The 7,263-nt window shown below is 36.8% G+C and overlaps 1 pseudogene; it reads right to left on the bottom strand.

Moving 5' to 3' along the window:
* Nucleotides 1-350: 350 nt before the first annotated feature.
* Nucleotides 351-423, bottom strand: LOC129025465 (U4 spliceosomal RNA; annotated as a pseudogene).
* Nucleotides 424-7,263: the final 6,840 nt, after the last annotated feature.

The following is a 7,263-nucleotide window of genomic DNA, read 5'->3' on the forward strand; positions in this document are numbered from 1 at the left end:
AAGACCTCTTCTGAAATTCATTATAGTGTACGTTTGTTGTAATTTCTGGCCACCATCCATTTTTCCTTTTCCAGGAAACAGCATGCTTGATTCCTTTTGAGTGAACTACTCTTCCCTAATCAGTTACAGTTTGGGAGGACTGTCCATCAGGATGTCCCACTCTCTACCAGCTAAAAGGTAGGGCACCCGACCCCAGTGGGCAACACCCTTCTTGGAATGTGAGTTCTATAGATTCATGCTGGTGAAACACCTGGAGGTGCAAGTGCATTGATTCCTGCTTCCTGGATCTCTGGAATGGCTCTGGTTCCTCCCCTTTCCAAGTTGGCTCCTTTGATTCTGTGAGCTCTTACGTAGTTTTTCAATGAGCAATAATCGCGCCTCAGATAAACCTCATTGGCTACGATACTGCCACTGTGCAAAGCTCCTACGTAGCTTTTATAGATTTCCTTTTTCCTTAAGTTAGCCTGTGTCCATTTGTTGCCTACCATCAAAGAAATCTGATATTTGCGTAAACCTACCTCCTTCTCTCTCCAAGTCCTGAATTTAACCACAGATTATCCTGAATAAGGAACGTGACATTTGTAGCTGGAGAGGACACAGACACAATACTAAAAAATTGTGCTTGCAATTGTATAAGAAAGATACAACACTCTGGAAAGCAAAAGCTATGCTAAGTATTTCACATAGAGCTGATTCAATACAGATAATTGGGTACATACCAGCTACCTCACCTGCTGGCTGGCACTCCCCACAGTCATTACTCCGACAACTGAGAAGAGTAGTACTCGGCTGAGACTCAGATCACCAACGAAGGTGTGGCTGGTTGGTGCTGGCAGCTGTGTGGTATGGTGGTGCTGGGAAGGCTGAAAGAAAGTGGAGGCCAGAGCCATGTGTGTTGGGAGGCTGTTGATAGGAGTTGGCAGCAAGAAGACCCTTCTCACCCCTTCCAATCTCCCATCAGAACCTTCCATTGACAGAACCTAACAGGAAGGCAACCAGCAAGGGAGTTTGGGAAAAGCAGATTGCAGTGCCAGCCCTAGCATCACAAACAAAGTGAAAGGGGGTTAGCTTAGGACTAAGAGAAGGCAGGCAAATAACCACAACAAAACCGTGCTTCACTTTTAAGAGGATCAGTAATGGTTTTTGAAAATAGAATTCCCTAGTAAATTGGAAATTTGCAATATAACTGTGGCTGAATGTAAATTACTTCATTATTGTACTATACTGAAAGACCTAAGGGCACAAATTTCAAATCTGTAACATGTTCTCTGGCCCTCAGTGACGGCATATGGATATATCAGTCGGAAAATTTGCCTTCTGATACATATTTATGAGGTACAGCAGGTACGGCAAGATTGTTTAGTTTGATTATTACAAAGAGAAAACTGGCACTGATGTAAAGCTATTATAGCCATCAAAAGGTCTATAATTGTAAGGTCACTTACAAATGCCTATTGAGAATTGCTTTTCAAAATAGGTTAGAAGAAAAATCAGAGACATTAATTATATTGTTGAAAAAATACTTTACAATCTCTAAAGGGAAATTATACATGCTTCAAATGTACAGATCTATTAAGCCAACAGATTTTATTCAGAAAGTTTGCAAACTTACTACTCATCTGAAATTAATCGATAGAGGGGAAAATTATTATACTAGTAGAAAACAAAATGTTAGGTGAAAATGCATCTGTGAATGTTCACAGCAGCTTTATTTGTAATAGCTAAAAACTGAAATCAGCCCAGATGTCCTTCAACTAGTGAATGGTTAAACAAACCGTGGTACATACATATCATCAATGTACCAATAAAAAGGAAGAAACTATTGATACAAACAATCACTTGGATGAAGCTCCAGGGAATTAGGCTGAGTGAAAAAAGCCAATATCAAAAGGTTACATACTATATAATTCCACTCATATTACATTTTTGAAATAAAAATCAGGACAGATTAGTTGTGCCAGGGGATAGGGATGGGGGGTGGTGTATAGGAAGGTAAGTATGGTTATAAAAGGGCAAAATGAAGAATCCTTGTGCTTGTGTAGTATTGGAACTGTTCAGTATCTTGACTTTGGTGGTAGATACACGAACCTACAATTTTGGGTGATAAAATTATATAGTACTTTACACACACACACACACACACACACACACACACACGGACAAGTAAAACTGGGAGAATCTAAATCAGATGAGGGGTTGGCTATCCTGGTTGAGATCTTATACTATTCTTTTGCAAGATGTTACCTTTGTGGGAAACTGGGCAAAGTGTACAGGGGATCTCTCTATATTATTTCTTACAACTGTATGTGAATCTACAATTATCTCAAAAATTGTAATTAAAAAGTATAAATGGTGTGCAGACCGCATGTTCTCACTCATAGGTGGGAATTGAACAATGAGAACACATGGACACAGGGAGGGGAACATCATACACCAGGGCCTGTTGGGGGGTGGTGGGCTGGGGGAGGGATAGTGTTATGAGAAATACCTAATGTAAATGACGAGTTGATGGGTGCAGCAAACCAACATGACACATGTATACATATGTAACAAACCTGCATGTTGTGCACATGTACCCTAGAACTTAAAGTATAATAAAAAAATGAAATAAATAAAAAATAAATGGTGTGTAGAAAAAAATAAAAAAACCTTAATGATGCTTTCAGTACTGTTCCATTTATCAACTGAAAGAAAGGCAACAGTTCCTGTATGTGTGGAGTGGTTCTTTAAAAAGCTTTAAAATTATAGACAATTTTAAACACACAAAAGAAAACAGAATAGTGGAATGAACTATCTATGTACATACCATCCAGCTGCAATAGTTATCAGCTCATAGTCGAATGTGTTTCATCTCTCTCCCCAATCACCCTTCCCATCTCTTATTATTTTGATGCAAATATTACATATCACACTATTTCATATGCAAGTATTTCTCTATGCATCTCTAAAAGATAAAGACTTTTCAAAAAATTCAAAATAACTACAATACCCACTCATATGTAAAAAACTAACAATAATTCCTTGATGTCAATATTCAGATAGTATTTACATTTCCTGCTTGTGTGTGTCTTAGCTATATGGAGGTATAATGTATGTACAATACACTGCACCCATATAAAGTATACAATTCAACGGGTTTTGACAGATGTAAACACCCATGAAACCACAACTACAATTAAAAACAAACAAACAAAAAAACAGAACATTTCAATCACACCCAGAAGTTTCCTTGTGCCCCTTCCTCCATCAATGACCACTGAGCAACTACGGATCTGGCTGCTGCCACCACAGATGAGTTTGCAGAGAAAGTGATTTTGGAAAAAAACCTACTTAAATGGTACATAATTTTATAAAAATTAGAAGGATGTTTAGAGAATGAAGAAAGATGTGTATGTATTTTTGTCTGGTATATTTCAATAGTGAGCCCCAAGGCAGAAAGCAAGTTAAATTTGGAATACTCCAATAGTAGCAGCCCTTACTCAACACTTTTTGGGGGCATACTGTATGCGAGATATTTTACCTATATTATCTAATCTGTCTCCTGATAACCTTACAATTATTGTTAATCATGTTATTTACAATTATTATTAATCATGTTATTATCATCAAACCCATTGTACAGTTGAGTATACTGAGGCCGAGAGAGGTTAAGTAACTTGCCCACGATCTCACAGATTGCAATTGAAAATGTTTAGATAAAAAAACAGATCGTCTGACTCCAGAGACAATTCCCTTAAACACTGAGCGGTAGTCAGTTTATCAGCAAAAAGAACTGATACGAAAATAACACCTCGAGGTGTTGCTAAAAAGTCTTACCTCTCTTTGACAAAGGAGCAAAGGCAATTAATGGACAAAGGATAATCCTTTTAACAAATGGTGCTGGAATAACTGGACATCCACATGCAAAAAAAAAAAAAAAAAAATTGAAGCCAGATATAGGCCTTACACCTTTCACAAAAATTAACTCAAAATGGATCAGAGACCTAAATGTAAAATGCAAAACTACAAAACTCCTAAAAGATAGTATAAGAGAAAATCTAGATGACTTTGGGATTGGTGATCACTGCTTAGACACAACACCCAAAGTATGATCTACCAAAAAGAAAAATTGATAAATTGAACTCTATGAAAACTTAAAACTGCTCTGCAAAAGACATTGTTAAGAGAACAAAAAGATAAGCCATAGAGAAAATTTTTGCAAAACATTTATCTGATAACGACTGGTATCCAAAACATAAGCAATTCTTAAACACAACCTTAAGAAAACAAACAGCTCAATTTAAAAACACAAAAGATCTGAACAGACACCTCACCAAAGAAGATCTACAGATGGCAAATAAGCATATGAAAAGATGCTCCACATCATACGCCATTACAGAATTGCAAATTAAAACAAGAAGATACCATTACACATATATTAAAATGGCTAAAATCTATGGAACAGTAAAAAGATCAGTGCTTGCCAGAGATTCAGGAGCGGGGAGGGAGGGATGAATAGATGGGATTTTTAGGACAGTGAAACTATTCTGTATGGTACTGTAATGGTGGATACATGTCATTGTATCTTTGTCAAAAGCCATATAATGTACAACACAAAGACTGAACCCTAATGTAAACTATGGACTTTGGTTAATAATAATGCATCTATATTGGCAGATCAATTATAACAAATGTGCCATATTAATGCAAGATTAACAAGTGTGAAATTAAAGTAATAGAGATTAACATGGGAAACTATTAATGGGAACTGTACTTTCAGCTCAATTATTCTATAAACCTAAAACTGCTCACAAAAATAGTCTATTAATTTAAAAAGCCTTATCTTCTCTAAGACTCATTTTCCTCATCTCTGAAGTGAGGAGTTGGACTAGATCTCAGAATGAAATCCTGTATTTATAAGTAGAGATAAATTGTTTTTTTATTCCCTTACATTTCCAAAAGGGTTCACTTTATTATTTTTTCCTCTCTCTGCCATGTGGCTTTCAATGATTGCATTGATAGATCAGCCAAGCTGGCATCACTTGGCTGTGGGTGTTCCGGCAAAGAATAGGCTCACACAGAGGATTCAAAAGTTTTCTTTATCAAGTCTTTTTGGTGATCTTTTAAATAAAACTTTGGGGGAAAACGTGTTTCTCAGGTCTAGCAAATGTTTTCTGTTGCTTAGTTTGAAGGTCATTTTGTGTATTCATCTATAATTCAGCTTCAGCGACCTTGAAAATATGATCATTTCAAGTTAGAGTAAATATTCAAATTTTGGGGGGAAATCCTTTCTTTTTTTTTCTTTTCTTTTCTCTCTCTTTTTTTTTTTTTTTGATATAAAGTCTCTCTCTGTCACCCAGGCTGGAATGCAATGATGTGACCACAGCTCATTGTAGACTTGACCTCTGGGACACAAGCAATCCTCTCTGGACTATAGGTAAATGCCACCACGTCTGGCTAATTTTTTGCATGTTTTGTAAAGACATGGTCTCTCTATATTCCAGGCTGGTCTCAAACTCCTGGGTTTAAGCTATCCTCCCATCTGGGATCCTCCCATGTGGGGATCACAGGAGTGAGCCACTGCACCCGGCCAGGAAATCTTAATTATTCTATGATTTTAGTGAAATCCTTTGTTAACCATGCCGTGTAGCCAAATATCACAGTAATTTAGTCTTAAATGAACATAAAGATTTATATAGTAGTGTAAATTGGTCACATGGACTTTATTGTTTCATCCTGGCATTAAATTAAAAGACATTCAAGAGCATCATGGCCATATGAACTCTGCCATTCTAACTTCTCCTTGCTGAAGGGAAGTACAACATTTATATAAGCTACCGTGTCCCATTCTCCCTACTGGCAGTCATAAGTGTTTGGTCATGTTTAATGAGTCAAACTGAGTGAAGGATGAGGTATTAGAGAACTAGATTTAAAAAAATCAGCAACCATCATAATGTATATCATAATGTTATTTAAGTTGTAAATGTATAAATGCGCTGTGGATGATTCCTATTGAATCATTTATTTTATTTTATTTTATTTTTTTGTGAGACGGAGTCTCATTCTGTTGCCCAGGCTTCCCGGGTTCAAGTGATTCTCCTGCCTCAGCCTCCCAAGTAGCTGGAACTATAGGCGCCTGCCACTATGCCTGGTGTTTTTTTTTTTGTTTTGCTTTTTTGAGACTGAGTCTCACTCTGTAGCCCAGGCTGGAGTGCAGTGGCACGATCTCAGCTCACTGCAACCTCCGCCTCCCAGGTTCAAGCGATTCTCCTGCCTCAGCCTCCCGAGTAGCTGAGACTACAGGTGCGTGCCACCACACCCTGCTAATTTTTTTGTATTGTTAGTAGAGACAGAGTTTCACTGTGTTAGCCAGGATGGTCTCGATGTCCTGACCTCATGATCCGCCCGCCTCAGCCTCCCAAAGTGCTGGGGTTACAGGCGTAAGCCATTGCACCAGCCCATATGTTATCATTTAATTCCTAAGGAGTCAGGGTAATTTGAGTTGATGGACCTTAAATTTACATTAAATAGTATTTTGTTGTTCTAGGGGTAACTTAAATTTACATTAAATAGGTGTTGTTTTTCTGGGGGTAACTGTTAACACTAAATATTTTTGCTTATGTTATATTAATTATTCTTCTCTAGTCAAGAAAGAAGAGACTTGCCCCATCCACCACTTTACTACCATTATAGAAAGGAATGTTAAATATGTATATTTAGATTGCTTACAGCAGTGGCTTTTACATTTTTCTTGGCTGCAACCTATAGTTACGCATACATTTTTCATCTATATGTCTATCTCATCTGTCTATCTGATACTGAAACATTTTTTTCAAAAAATAGTACTTATTTTTGTTATGTATAATATACTCTGATATGATCTGTTTTGTTCTATTTCATTTTTAAAAGTGCTGCTCATGACCTTCTAATTTGATTCCACGAATGGGCCAAGACCAGCAGCTCGAAAAATGTGGCTTGGAGAGCTCCAGATAAAATGTGCAGTGAATAGACAAAATTATCACATGTAATGATAAAAATGCACTAAAAGAAGGTTTTCACCACTTCACTTCTGAATAAATGTAAAAATTTAAAACTAACATACCATACACTATTTCTGGGGAGTAGGATTGAGAGATAAATCCTTTTAATTTTAGCTTCAAAATTGTTTGAAAAAATAATTTTCACGTAGAACTTTTATAGTAAAAAAAAAATCTAACATGATATAGTTATTTACCCCAACGAGCTGATGTTGTACTTTCTAAAAGTAATGTTTTATAAAAAATA

The sequence above is a fragment of the Pongo pygmaeus genome, chromosome X (assembly GCF_028885625.2).
Source record: "Pongo pygmaeus isolate AG05252 chromosome X, NHGRI_mPonPyg2-v2.0_pri, whole genome shotgun sequence".
NCBI lineage: Eukaryota > Metazoa > Chordata > Mammalia > Primates > Hominidae > Pongo > Pongo pygmaeus.